Here is a 13,294-nt window from a genome sequence, read left to right on the forward strand (position 1 = left end):
ATAGGTATAGTCTCAGGGTACCTGGATAGACAGCATGATATATGGGAAGAATATGGGAGTGGGAGTCAGAGACTCAGTCACTTGTTAACTGTGTGACCTTCAGCTAGGCCTTTAGCTAAGGTGACCAGATTTTAACATTGGTAAAGTGGGACACCATTGACCGGGGGTGGGGTGGTGGGATGGTGGTTCTTAATTAAAAATTTGGTCTATATGGAGCAACAAAAATTTTCATAGAACGCAAAAATAGTATTGTAATATATACATTTTAATTTCAATATAAATATAATTTACAAATATAATACATTAAAAAATTATGTATAGTATTGTTTTATTCTTTGGTATATTTCTCATTTGAGTGAATTTTTTTAGTAGATTGCTGTTGTTGTTTAAAAGGTCATGAAAATTTTCACAAGAATTTGTTAAATTATATTTCACACATAAAATGGCTTTCAAAGTCTCAACACTTAATTGTGATTTTTCTGATGTCCACACTTTATTTACCATAGAAAAAACACGTTCAGCCGCAGCATTAGTTCCTGGTAAGGACAGTGCATATGCCACAATTTTTAGTGCATTATTGTATGGAACATGGTTTGTTTCAAATGATGAAATATTTCTAACCATTTGTTCTCTATTGTGATTTTTGCTGATGCCCAAGATTTAACCTTTTCTTTATCATATATTTTTTTAATAATGATACCTCTTAAGTCATAAGTGTCACTTTCAAGGCCGGTGTTAAACTTTTTGCCATCACTATAAAATATAAATAATACAAGTACTGTCTGCTAAATTCATGAAATAAATAAATAAATTACTTACCTAAATTATCTGAATAGCTGATTTGTTGACATCACTTGTTTAGTTTAACTAGCACTAGCATGCAGTACTATGTGTATCATCTGAGAGACAGTTACAAAATGTTTTCGTAGTTGCCAATGCCAAAAAATGCCAAAAAATGCCATTGTTCATTAAGTTCAAACAATGGTGGTCGAATTCTAACAACTGATCAACAATGTAAACTTTGATAAGCTGTTCTCAATAATCAGTTCTTAACAATTATTTGTTATTATTAAAGTTGAACTGTTGTGCCCAGATCACAAAGTCCCCCCAAAACCACCAGGGAGCCAAGTCCAATGCAAAAACAAAGAAAGAGTCTTTATTCAAGCTCAAGCCTGGGCTCTCAGGGACCCGACCCAGTAGGCAGGTCTTGGCTGAGAACTCTGCCTCTATCATCTGTTTTCTTTATAAGAGTTGCATATTATGGGATAGAATAAAATGCAGGTGAACATTGCTACCAGACGTCACAGGGGTTGGTCTGATTGGCTGGGATCCAGGAGGGACAAAGGTTTCATGGAATTTGTGGAATTTCCTGGGACTGGGGGCTTTCTGTAGGAGGAGACTTCCTATAAGCTACTCAGTGGCAGGTTTTTTACAAAATGGAGTCACTTTTGTCCTCTCATAACATTGTAAAATTAACAAAATAATATAAAACTCATATCCTGGTGAAATAGCCACATGGCAGTTGAAACCCGTTTATTCCCTTCCAGGTCTCTGGCCATTCCCTAGCTTGTCGTGCATTCTTTACAAACATTGAGACTTTTTAAAAACACCACAGGACATGGGACAAATTGCTAAAAATTGGGACTGTCTGCCAAAAGCAGGACATCTGGTCACCTTACACTTAATCTTTCTGACCTTGTCTGATAGTGTTGCTAGCTATAGGATTGTCTTAGGCTACTTTCTGCAGCTATACAGAATATTACGGGTTGGATAATCTATAAAGAAAAAAGATGTGGTCAGGCACAGTAACTTATACCTGTTATCCTAGCACACTGGAAAGCTGAAGCAGGTGAATTGGTTGAGCTCAGGAGTTCAAGACCAGCCTGAGTAAGAGCAAGACCCCCATCTTTACTAAAAATAGAAAAAACCTGCTTAGCATAGTGGTGGCAACCTGTAGTCCTAGCTACCTGCACGCTTGAGGCAAAAGGATTGCTTGAGCCCAGAAGTTTGATGTTACTATGAGCTATGATGCCAGAGCACTCTAGCCTAGGGCAACAGAGTGAGACTCTGTCTCAAAAAAGAAAAGAAAAGAAAACAAAACAAAATGTTTATTAATCTTATGATTCTGTAGGCTGGGAAATTCAAAAGCATGATCAGGAGGATTATTCCATGATGGAAGGGTAGAAACCCAAAGGGAAAGGAAGCTTGTTCAAGACAGAGTTCTCTTTTATAACAGTGCCATTCTTGAGATAACTACCTCCTACAATCAAAGTTAAACATGAATTTTGGAGGAGACATTCAAACCATATAACAAGGATCAATTGAGACATGTGTGAAAAAAGTCTTAGCATATAGTATATTAACTGAATATAGCTCCTTCTACTTTTATAAAAATTAAGCTCAATATAAAAAAGAAATTTATAAGATTTATTTTCTCAAAAAACTATCCTTGCAATATTTCTTTTTTGTTCTTTAATATGAGAGTTCATGATTAGGTTACATTGTTCACTTTTGTAAGGTAAAGTCTGAGAAGAAATTGGGTCCTTTACCCAGGAAATGTGCCATATACCTCTATATTGTCCGGTTAGGTGGGAATTTACCAAATCCTCTTCCCTCTCTCTCCTTGAATTTAGTTGTGTTTTTCTCTTCTGAGAGCCTATAGTTATTGATCTACTAGTTTCAACATAGATTGAGTACATGAGATGCTTTCTTTTCCATTCTTGAGATACTTATAGAATGTTCTCCAAGTCTCTGCAGGTATACCATGGGTTACTATTCAGGAATAAAAAAAGTAAAGACTTTGCATCTTTTGTAAGAATTCTTGAGGGCTCATTTCTTAAAATGCAAATAAATAATGGAAAGCAATAGCTATTCATTTTCAAATGCATAGGTATGTGTTAGCAGAGCACCAGTATTTGGGCCATTACGTGGAAGCAAAATGATTTGTAAATATAAAGTACCCTTCAAAGAAGTATTAGCAACTTTGCACAGTGGCAATATTGTAGCCAATGATGTTTATCTGAGATGAGATTATTACTAATTGAAAACTTTTCCTAATACCCCGCCATGATAACTTTCAAGGAAGCTTTAGCATCTATTAATGCTACATGATGCATGGATTAAGCTGTTAATCAAATATATTTTATTGTTATGTATTTTCATGAGAAGAGGAAAAAGTTCCATAATTAAATCCATTGAGAGCTAAGTAAAGTTACTAACCATTCAGAGTCAAGTCACTTAAAAACATTAGAACAGGAGTTGACTTTCTGAGCAACTGTATCTTAATAATACATCTTAAGAGCTAAGACCAATGTTAAATCTTTGAAAGTCTGCATGTAAGTGTTAGATATTTTGCTCTGAAAGAGATGGCCCCATAAGTTTTAAGAACAGAAGGGGGTTTACGACAGTAGTCAACCATCTTTGGAAATAACTAATGAGAAATGAATTATGTATTGAAAGAAGAAATATGTGATGACTTAACAGAAGAATTGTTTTAATGAGTTATTAGACTACTTAAGTAAGTTTGAATCTGTTACTGTTTTAATGCATTATGTAAATGGTCTTAAGATATATTTAAACCAGTGAATTGTGATGGAATTTAAAACTCAACTGCTATATATTAAACTACTGAAAAGTCAACTTTCATTTTTTAAAGGTTTAATATTATTTTCAGTAAACCAAGTTATTAAAGAAAACAAATAACCTGCAAACTTACATTCAAAGCATATCTTGTTACATGCCTTCCCTCTTCTCTTGATGCATTTTTCATAGAGAAATATTAAGTGCATATTGGATTTTGGTTTAACAGAAAGATCCCAATTTTAGAGGTTTTGGTATTTTATACTTTGATTAGTCATGGTTCTCAAAAAAGATAGAAACAATAGGAGATATTATATATATATATATATATCATATATGTATATATATGTATATGTGTCATATATATGTATAAGTGTGTATATATATGTATTCATACATATATGACATATATAAAATACCTCCTATCAGTTCTATCATATATATGTATATGTATTGGTTCTATCATATATATATTATAAACACATAAAAGGGAAAGAGGGATTGATTTAGAGGAATTGACTTACCTATTAAATAGTTATGGAGGCCACAAAGTCCCAGGATCTACTATCTGCAAGCTGGAGAGCTAAGAAAGCTAGTGATGTAATTTAGTCCAAGCCCACAGGCCTGAGGGCAGGAGAAGATGGCTGTCTCAGCTCAAGTAGAAAGTGAATTCCTTTTTGTTCTCTTGAGGCTCTCAGTGCATTAGATGATGCCCAACCTCATTGGGGAGGGATATATGTCTCACTCAGTCCATCAGTGAAAATGGTAATCTCTTTTGTAAACACCCTACAGACCACATATCCAAAAATAATGTTTTACTGGTTATCTGGGCATCCTTTAGCCTAGTCAAGGTGACACAATATTAACCATCACATATTTGTATGGTCTCCTGTGTCCCAAAATGGAATGGCTACAATGTTGATGCAATGGGTAGAACTGAATAAAGAATATGTTTAATCCCAATATATTCACTTAACCATTTACTGATCATTTTCTTTTCATCTACTGAGTACTGTGTATATAATATACTACACCGTTAAAATTGTAGATGCTTAGAAACTCACAGAGACTGTTATTCTGCCCCCAAAGAAGGGAGAAGTCACAGGAGGGTTGATTAGAAGAGCTGCTTTGAGAAATCACAAAGGAACTAGAGATTCACTAGCAAGAAAAGTGGGGAAAAGACTTTTGCTGATCTTCAGCATGAAGTGCTTAGTCACAGAGCTGTTGAAGAGCCCGGAATGTTTGGAGAACAGTGTTCTTTTGTCATTCCTAGACTGAAGGCATTTCAAAGGCTGTATCAAACAGGGGCCCAACAGGAATTAGATGGCTCATTGAAATCAGGACACATTGAAGAATTTATTCACAATGAGACTATTCATGAAGTTGTAGGCCATGTGTAGGGAAACCACAGGAGACAGTGTATAAACTGGGCAGTAATGACAGAGCTATTATGAGCTCTTGACCTAGGGACAAGGCATGGAAACAGTTATGGGAACCACAAAGAGGAGAGGTGTAGAGAGGTGCCAGCTTTGAGAGGACATTAACCTTCCTTTGAGGAAGCCAGACTGAGGGGACTTCCTAGGACTCTTCCTAGGAAGAGACCAGAGGAACAAATACCGTGACCTACCCTTCCCTCCTTCTCACTTCCTGGGTCCTGCCACTCAAAGTCAACCTGAAGCCAAGAGGGCCAAGGAAGCTTTCTGTAGTCCCAAGTGGCCAGCCTGTGGGGTGCAGGGCAGGGTGGAGCAGAATGCAGCGATGGGGACAGAGAAAATACCCAGCCCTGAGTCTTTGTAGTGACATAGTTAAAACCCAGTGGTAGCTACCACTTATTTATTTATTTATTTATTTGCTATATACCCTTGGAATAACTATTTAATTCCTCTACATCTCCAAGTGTATTCATCTTCAAGGTGGGGGTAAGAGCAGTACATTTGTCATAGAGTCACAAGAATAAATGAGACATTTAAAACAGCGTCTAGCATACAGGGCTTAGTTGCGCACTCCATAAATTTTAGCCATTACTTGACATATAAGCAGAACTCTAACATGATTAAATTTGTTTTAAGGCTTCAATCCATTATTCATATTGCTATATAGAGTCATAAGGAGTGATACAAAGTTCTGTATAAATTTACCTGAAAACTCCATACATAGGCACACACATGTATGTGTCACTTGGATTTGATGAATGATTTGCTGGGGAGATGGTCAAGATAAAGCTGTGGTAAGGATGGGTGTGGGACTGCTGGCCGGGGCAGCAGGTGGGGAGATTCCTAACTCTTTTATCTCTTTTCTCTCCCTTGGAGAATTTTTACCTGTCCCCCACTCTGCTTCTCATTTGGCTGTCACACCGTTTAACTCTAAGATTTACCCAACATGAGTAAGTTAGAGGAGGTTTCCCAAAGGCTGAAGATGCTCCTTGGTGCCCTTTGATATTTATAAATGTCTTTATTGTTTAAGTTCAGATTTCCAAAAAAAGGACCCTTTCCCCCTTTGGTTTGGGATCACTGGCACTTACTGAATGAAAGCCCATTAGACTTTTTGTATACCTTACCCTTTTGATCCTTCATCAGAACCTTACGCAGAAGGCAGTCTCTGATCCACATTTTATTAATGAAGCAAATAAACTTAATAAAACCAGAAAACTTAATAAAACTGGATGTCCATTGCGTAGATGAGATGTTTGGCTTCATTCGTCCAGATGATGACAGTATGTTCATACAGGATATGCATTTCATTTACTACTGTCTCTCGTGACTAAGTTGTTGAACACTTTAATGCCAGACACCATGCTACGTGGTGATAAAGAAATAACTAAGGGCCTGTCCTAATCTGTGCAGAACACACAACTTGTAGCTTGTGGTATCAAGCCTTCTGCAAACAAAAAGTGTAGTGAGAAAGATCCATTTGATCTGAAAATTGGACTAAAATAAAATATTTTGTTGGCTTCCCCGAAAACATCTGAAAAGCCTTCATATTGTCTATGGTTTTTGCTTTTAAGTATTAAATCTCAGAATCATTCAGAAGCAGATTTATGTAAGAAGAAAAAGTTCAGAGCTCTAATGTACAAGAAGAGGGCTAAAGTTAATAAAATTGTATTGTAGTAGAGATTTTTGTTAAATAAGTATATTTTTGCTTCTCTTGTCACACATGTGAAGTACCCAAGTGAGATAATAGGTAAGTTAATCTTCTTTGCTATAGTAACCATTTTGCTGTCTATATGTATATCATAACGTCATGTTGTAAAGTACAAATATATGCAATAAAATATACCCTTAAAATAATCTTAATAGCAACAACAGATTCACCACACCCATAAGAGGAGAGATGTGTGCAGCCTGGTTGAGTAGCTACAGATCTTGACTTGATTTCTGCCACTTGATTTATGAATGGAAGGAGGAAATGATTTGTATAAGGATCCACATGCAATGTGTGGTGGTGGTAATGCCCACATTCCCTCAAAAGACTTAGCCTTCTTTTGCGCTGCCCTCAGTGTTTGTAGGAATCAAGAGAGGTTGTGATGAGAATTTTTATTTCGAATGGTTCAAGTTGTATGTTCACTACCATAAGGCTTCAAACTTCTCTCCCCATGGCCAGTCAGGGCTCCAGGCCAGAAACATTGTTTGCATTTGTTGTTTTTCATTTGTTTGATCCTTGAATCTCTGTCCCTTTTAACCTTCATAGCTGATCCAATAGTTGTCTAAAGAAACTCATCCCTGTATCCACTGCATCTTCTCTGATCAGCTTCTCTTTCACTAATGTGCTCGGTCAAAGATTAGAGTTGCGTCCTGGCTAATACAGTTATATACTTACTGCTGCACGGAAACCATTTGACCTCTTTCACAGAGATGGATGGGATTTTATATATACAATTCAGATGTTCTGTTAGTTTTGGGCCCTCAGAGGAAAAGAGTTCCCTTTTCCACTTTTTTGCCTGACAAACACCTGTCCTGGTTCAAGATGCTGCTCAGATACAGCACCATCTCTGTGAGATTTTGTCCTTTTCATCCTACAGTGTTTGTTTCCACATTTCTGTCTCTCCTCTGTACCACTGTATTATAACCGTTTCCTTCTCCCCCACTGGATTCTCACAGGCATGCTTTATCCCTTGCATCTTCAATACATAACATAGCATTTTGGTTTGGGTAGGTGTTCAGTAACTATTTATTGGATGAATGGATGAATGACTGAGTAGCTAGAAGCAGGGAGCCATCATCAGGGCACATTATGCAAAGATTCCGAAAAAAATAAGCCAAGCAAGGGGATGGAGGATGAAATTGTGGGAAGAAAAGTAGGGATCAAGAGGGTGAAATGGAAAAATTTTTCAACAATTCAGACTCAGATTTGGATTGTGACTGACAAAACAGAGATAAAGATTTCCAAACAAATAGTTTTTTGAAGGGAGGGATATAATTTGAGTGGGTCTTCACTTTGAAAGGAAACTTAAGGCAGCCATCAATCAGATGTTCCAAGCCTGAATCAGGAGAGACAGTGAGTTCGTTCTATTGATAAGCCAAGTTGCTTGAGAAACGAAGCTTGTGAGAAATTGTTGTGAATTTGGTTCTGGTAATGTTAAATTTCAAGTAAAGAACATGTATCTTCTCTGATGATGGGAAGTGAAAAAAGAGGGTTTTCAGGCCTACTAGATGATGCTACAAGTTATTCGTTGCCCATTTCATATGATAAATATTGTTGCCTTCATTTTATGGATACTCAATGAGATCATATGTGTTGCCAAAGGTCACAGAACACAGGATTAGCACTCAGTGCTCTCAGGGTCAAAGACCAAGCTTTTTTCTATTCTACCTCAACATCCTTCTAGCCAAATTGATCGCTAAACCAATCACTATCTAAACTGTTCATTCTTGTCCCCAGTGCCTTCTCTTACATTTTCTCTTTCTTAGCAATCTCTCTCTTTTTCTTTCAACCTCTTCAAATTGCATTTGTCTTGTAGAAGCCCAGCAAAATTTGTGCCTTCTGGAGAAGACCTTCTATAATTGTTTCTTTTGTACCACCACTACTTAGACCCTTCCAATGTTTAATATTTTGATTTACTTAATTTGTTACAGTATGGTCATGAACATTAAGGTTGCAAAGTGTAATGTAGGCCCCGCAAAACAAAATATGTGAAAAGAACAGAAGTGATAGATGCTGGGAGTGGAAAACTTTCCAACCTGCACATTTGTATTCTTGGTCCAAGGTGGGGTCTGTTGAAATAAAAAGTCTTGAATGTACTATGGTTTGAGTAATTGCTTTTCATTCCTGATCTCTACTAATTTCTCTGCAAGATCTCTGCTATTGCCTGCATTTCCCATAAATGTTGTGTTTCATTAGCCCCTGGTAGAAAGCCAGGCCAATGTATACAATTCTGCTAACTTGGGATCTTTGCCTATGATGCCACTCCACTTTTGTGGAAGGCAATGATTACCACCATGAAAATGGATATGTCTGGAGAACTCTGTACTTCATACTCCATCAAGAAAAATTTAAAGCCCACGTGATATAAAACAGAACCTTCTGCTCCTGCCTCCTTGATTCCAGGTAAGTGATTTGTATGGGTTGCTATGGTAGAAGGGGCTTGGGCTGTCATAGAATTAGGAAAAGGCATTTTCATCTTCAAGGAATAATATATTTGGAAAATTTACTTTTCACAGTTTTCTCTCCAGGTATTATGAAGTCAAGCCAGTTTACTGAGGCCTGTGACATGGCAAAGTCATTCCTTTTATTGTTGTGTCATTCTCAACCATGGCTCTGGAGGGAGGCTTCTGGGTACTGTGGTATAACGCGTGTGATTTGGCCCACACTTGTGGACACCTGCTTCATCCTCAGTGCTGAGTGGGTAGTGATGAGATCTACCCCTGACTTACTGACCTCTGGTTTATGTCCTATTGCTTGCACAAGTAGACTACAACCCCCAAACTATAGTGGCTACTGTGTCTTTGACTTCTGCAACACCACTTACAGGAAAACAAAAAGAAAAACTTACTATTAACTGAGCATTTTCAGTAAATACATTATTTGATTTAAATGTCCATCAATTCTATGAGTTAGTTACCATTGTCATTCCATTTTGCAGATGGGGACACTCAGACATGAAGGAGAGGAGCCATTTCCCCTGAGGACTTCCAATAGTGAAGACCTGAGGCAGATGATATCCTAGTTTACCTGGCTGCAGAACTGAGGCTCTTGAATGCTGTGCTATAAATGCAGGGGCTGGCCGAGCAATGCATGAGCACCACGCAGTATGCCCAGTCAGATCACGTTTGTATCATCCTCTCCTTCTTCTCTTAGTATAGCTTGTTATCCTTGCACTATGCGTACTCCCTGAAATGAAGCTCATTTTGTTTATATTATGAAGACTATATTCTTGACATTTTTCCTAAGGGTCACACTAATAGTTTACTCAATTATTCTAATTTATTGAGATTTATTTCTTAAGGATATAGGGAAAACCAAATAATCAGGAATAGAATGATTTTTCTCTTAGCCTTTTTCTCCCATCACCCTCCCTCTCGTTCTGGTGATGATCTATTCTTGGTTTTAATTAATGGCCAGTCCACTGAACCTAGCAATGCCTACTTAAGGAATGGAAATTTTATGGCAAAATACATCTCTAGTTTTAAAATCTTCAAATAGTGACTGGAAACAATAATTTTCTAAAATAAGTTATGTCTGTAGAACATTTATGTTTATCTTAAATCACAAATATTTATTAATTACCTATTATAGGTTATAAAGTGTGAAATGCCCGATTTTCTTAAATACTGAGTTAGATAGTTGTTATTTGTGACATTTCACTTTGACACTTCTTATTTTATTCTTATTGTGAAGGTACATCCTCAGTCTTTCAAACACGTATTTACTTATAATTATCTTATAATTTTTTTTTCTTGCAGTTTTTGGCTGGGGCTGGGTTTGAACCTGCCACCTCTGGAATATGGGGCCAGCGCCTTACTCCTTTAAGCCACAGGCGCCACCTGATCTTGCAATTTTTTTAAGAGCAATTTTTATGAAATCTAGGATAAATAAAAAAAAAATCATGATATCTTCCAGTATGAGTTCCATTGTGGAACCAATATAGCATAGACAGCTTGCTGAGATACCAGTGAGGTGTGTAGGAGGGATGTGGCTAATGAACGCACCACATATAAACGGTTTGAGAAGTTCTGTTCTTGTGGTTTTAATCTTAAACTTCAGTTACATGGGTGACCCAAGACCAAAGTGGATAATGATGAGTTGAAAGATGTAGTGAAAGAGAATCTGTCTCAACCTACATGTGAATTAGCAACATGGATTGATGTCACTGTTCCTACAAATGAAACAATTTGAAACACAGCAGCAAGGTAAAGGAGCTTTCATGTATGATGACAAATGGATTCTTTTTGACAACAAGTGTTGGGCATAATGTTAGATAAAGTGCCCGAACAAGTCCAAAACTGAATATTCACCAAAAACAGCTCGCAATGTCTTTTTGGTGTTCCAACACTGGTATTATCCACTACAACGTCATGAAACCTGGTTAGTCAATTACAGCAGAAGTCTATTGCAGCCAACTGGACAACATGATGGGGATCCTTATGGTTAAGCAGCCAGATGTCAACAGGGACGGGCCAATTCTCTTGCAAGACAAGGCTTGACCACATGTTGCACTTCTCAAATCACAGAAGCTGCACTTGGAAAGTCTCTTTCATCCACGTATTCTCCAGACTTTGCACCAACTGACTACTAGTCCTTCCAGGCTTTGGATCACATCTTGAAAGAAAAAGTATTCACTTCTCAACAAGCTGTGGAAAATGCCTTTTGCAATTTCATTATCACTCAACCTCCAGCCTTCTTCACTGTTGGCATAAATGAGCTGTGGTTAAGATGGCAAAACCATGTCCATAGATTAGGTGCATACTTTGGTTCATTGTACAGCTTCTTGTTTGAGATATAATAACTATACTTTTGATTTTAAATCAGACGTTTCATATTTAATGACCTAATATGTCAATGGTACTGGTTATGTGCAGAGAAGGATACCAGGCTGGGTGAATTGATCCTTGACCTAAATAATGCTATGGTGCAGGGCAGTGATTCTCAAAACTAATGTGGTTCTCCCTCACCTGGAGGGCTTGTTAAAACACACATTGTTAATCCCCATCTCCAGAGTTTTTGATTTGGGAGGGCTTGGTTGGGGTTTATAAGTAACATTTCTAACATGTTCCCAGGCGATGCTGATGCTGCTAGTCCTGAATGATACTGGGTTAAGGTGACTAGATTTTAACATTGGTAAAGCGGGACACTATTGATGGGGGGGCGGGGTGGGGCCTGACAACAATGCAAACTTTGATAAGCAGTTCTCAGTAATCACTTCTCAACAATTATTTGTTATTATTACAGTTTAACATTACAAAATTAACAAAAATAATATAAAATGCATATCCTGGTGAAATAGCCATATGCCAGCCAAAAACTGTATATTCCCTTACTGTTCTCCTGCCTGTTCATGCATTCTTTCCAAAAATCTGGACCTTTATAAAACGCCGCAGGACATGGGACAAATTGTTAAAAATCTGGACTGTCCCGCCAAAAGCAGGATGTTTGATTACCCTATACTAGGTATTTTGAGAGCCACCAATGTGCTGTGAGAAGACAGTTCTCACATCTGAGCCACTGTCACCGAGAGGCACAAAATGCTAAAACCACTCTTGAATGAAAGGATAATTACCTAAAGACTGTGATGGCCATTTGATTCACTTTTGTGACAATCAGCAACAGACCATACATTGAAGATTTTTAAAATATCCTTTGAAACGCATTAAATATCTATCTCTAGACATGTGATAATGTATGTTACAGCAAATCATATACCAAAGTATTACATCCACAGGATATTTTCATGATGCACTAAACTTTCTGGCTTTGAATGAGGGTTTATGCCAACTAATCCTTAAATAGTATGTAAAATTTTGTTGCCAAATCATTATTTAATGTGTTGGAGTCCATTAAAAATGTTCTTGGCTGGTGTTTGCTTGGGGAAAAACTGATAATTTGAAAGTCTTAAGTTTTTTAATCTCTTGAGAATGCCTGCAAAGTATTTTGAACAGATCAAAATTTATCATGGACCAGATGATCTCAAGGAAAGAAAAATAACTTGAGAGCCTGTGTTGTGTGACTCTTCTCAGAAATGCGATTTTTTACTTTTTTGCTTTAAGATCTTTATTGGCTGAATTTGGACCAATTTCACTAGTTATTTGGTATTGATTTGTCACAAGTAAAGCACATGGCCTGGTTCAAGCAGCACATTTGACATCAAACACAGGTTCTCTGCCTGAAGTCTAGCAGTCTTTATCGTACATGTTCTCATCCCAAGCGTCAGTAAAGGCATTCATAGGATTTAAATCTTTCTTCTTATTTTTTGTAAGTCTCTGGCTTCCTATTATAGAGTAACCCATTTTGTTTTTCTTTTCCATAAGAAAGAAGAGAAGATTTTTTTCAGTCTCAAATCTATTATCTGACATTCAGTTTTCTTTTGATAACTTTTTCTTTAAATTTTTTTAAATTACAAAATGCTAATTAAGGGGCTACAAATGTTTTTGTTACATGGATATCTCATGCAATGCTTAGGTCAGGGCTTACAGTATGGTCTTGATAGCTTTTTTTCCCATCCTCTCAAAGCTTCTGAACACCTTGTATTAAAATTGACTCTTTTTTTTTGAGACAGAGCCTC

At 37.1% G+C, this 13,294-nt stretch overlaps 1 pseudogene; it reads left to right on the plus strand.

The window, feature by feature from the left end:
* Positions 1 to 2,979: 2,979 nt before the first annotated feature.
* LOC111723764 lies at positions 2,980 to 3,103 on the plus strand (annotated as a pseudogene).
* The last annotated feature ends 10,191 nt before the right edge of the window (positions 3,104 to 13,294 follow it).

The sequence above is a fragment of the Otolemur garnettii genome, unplaced genomic scaffold (genome assembly GCF_000181295.1).
Source record: "Otolemur garnettii isolate 467f Iridium unplaced genomic scaffold, OtoGar3 scaffold00015, whole genome shotgun sequence".
NCBI classification, from domain to species: Eukaryota; Metazoa; Chordata; class Mammalia; order Primates; family Galagidae; genus Otolemur; species Otolemur garnettii.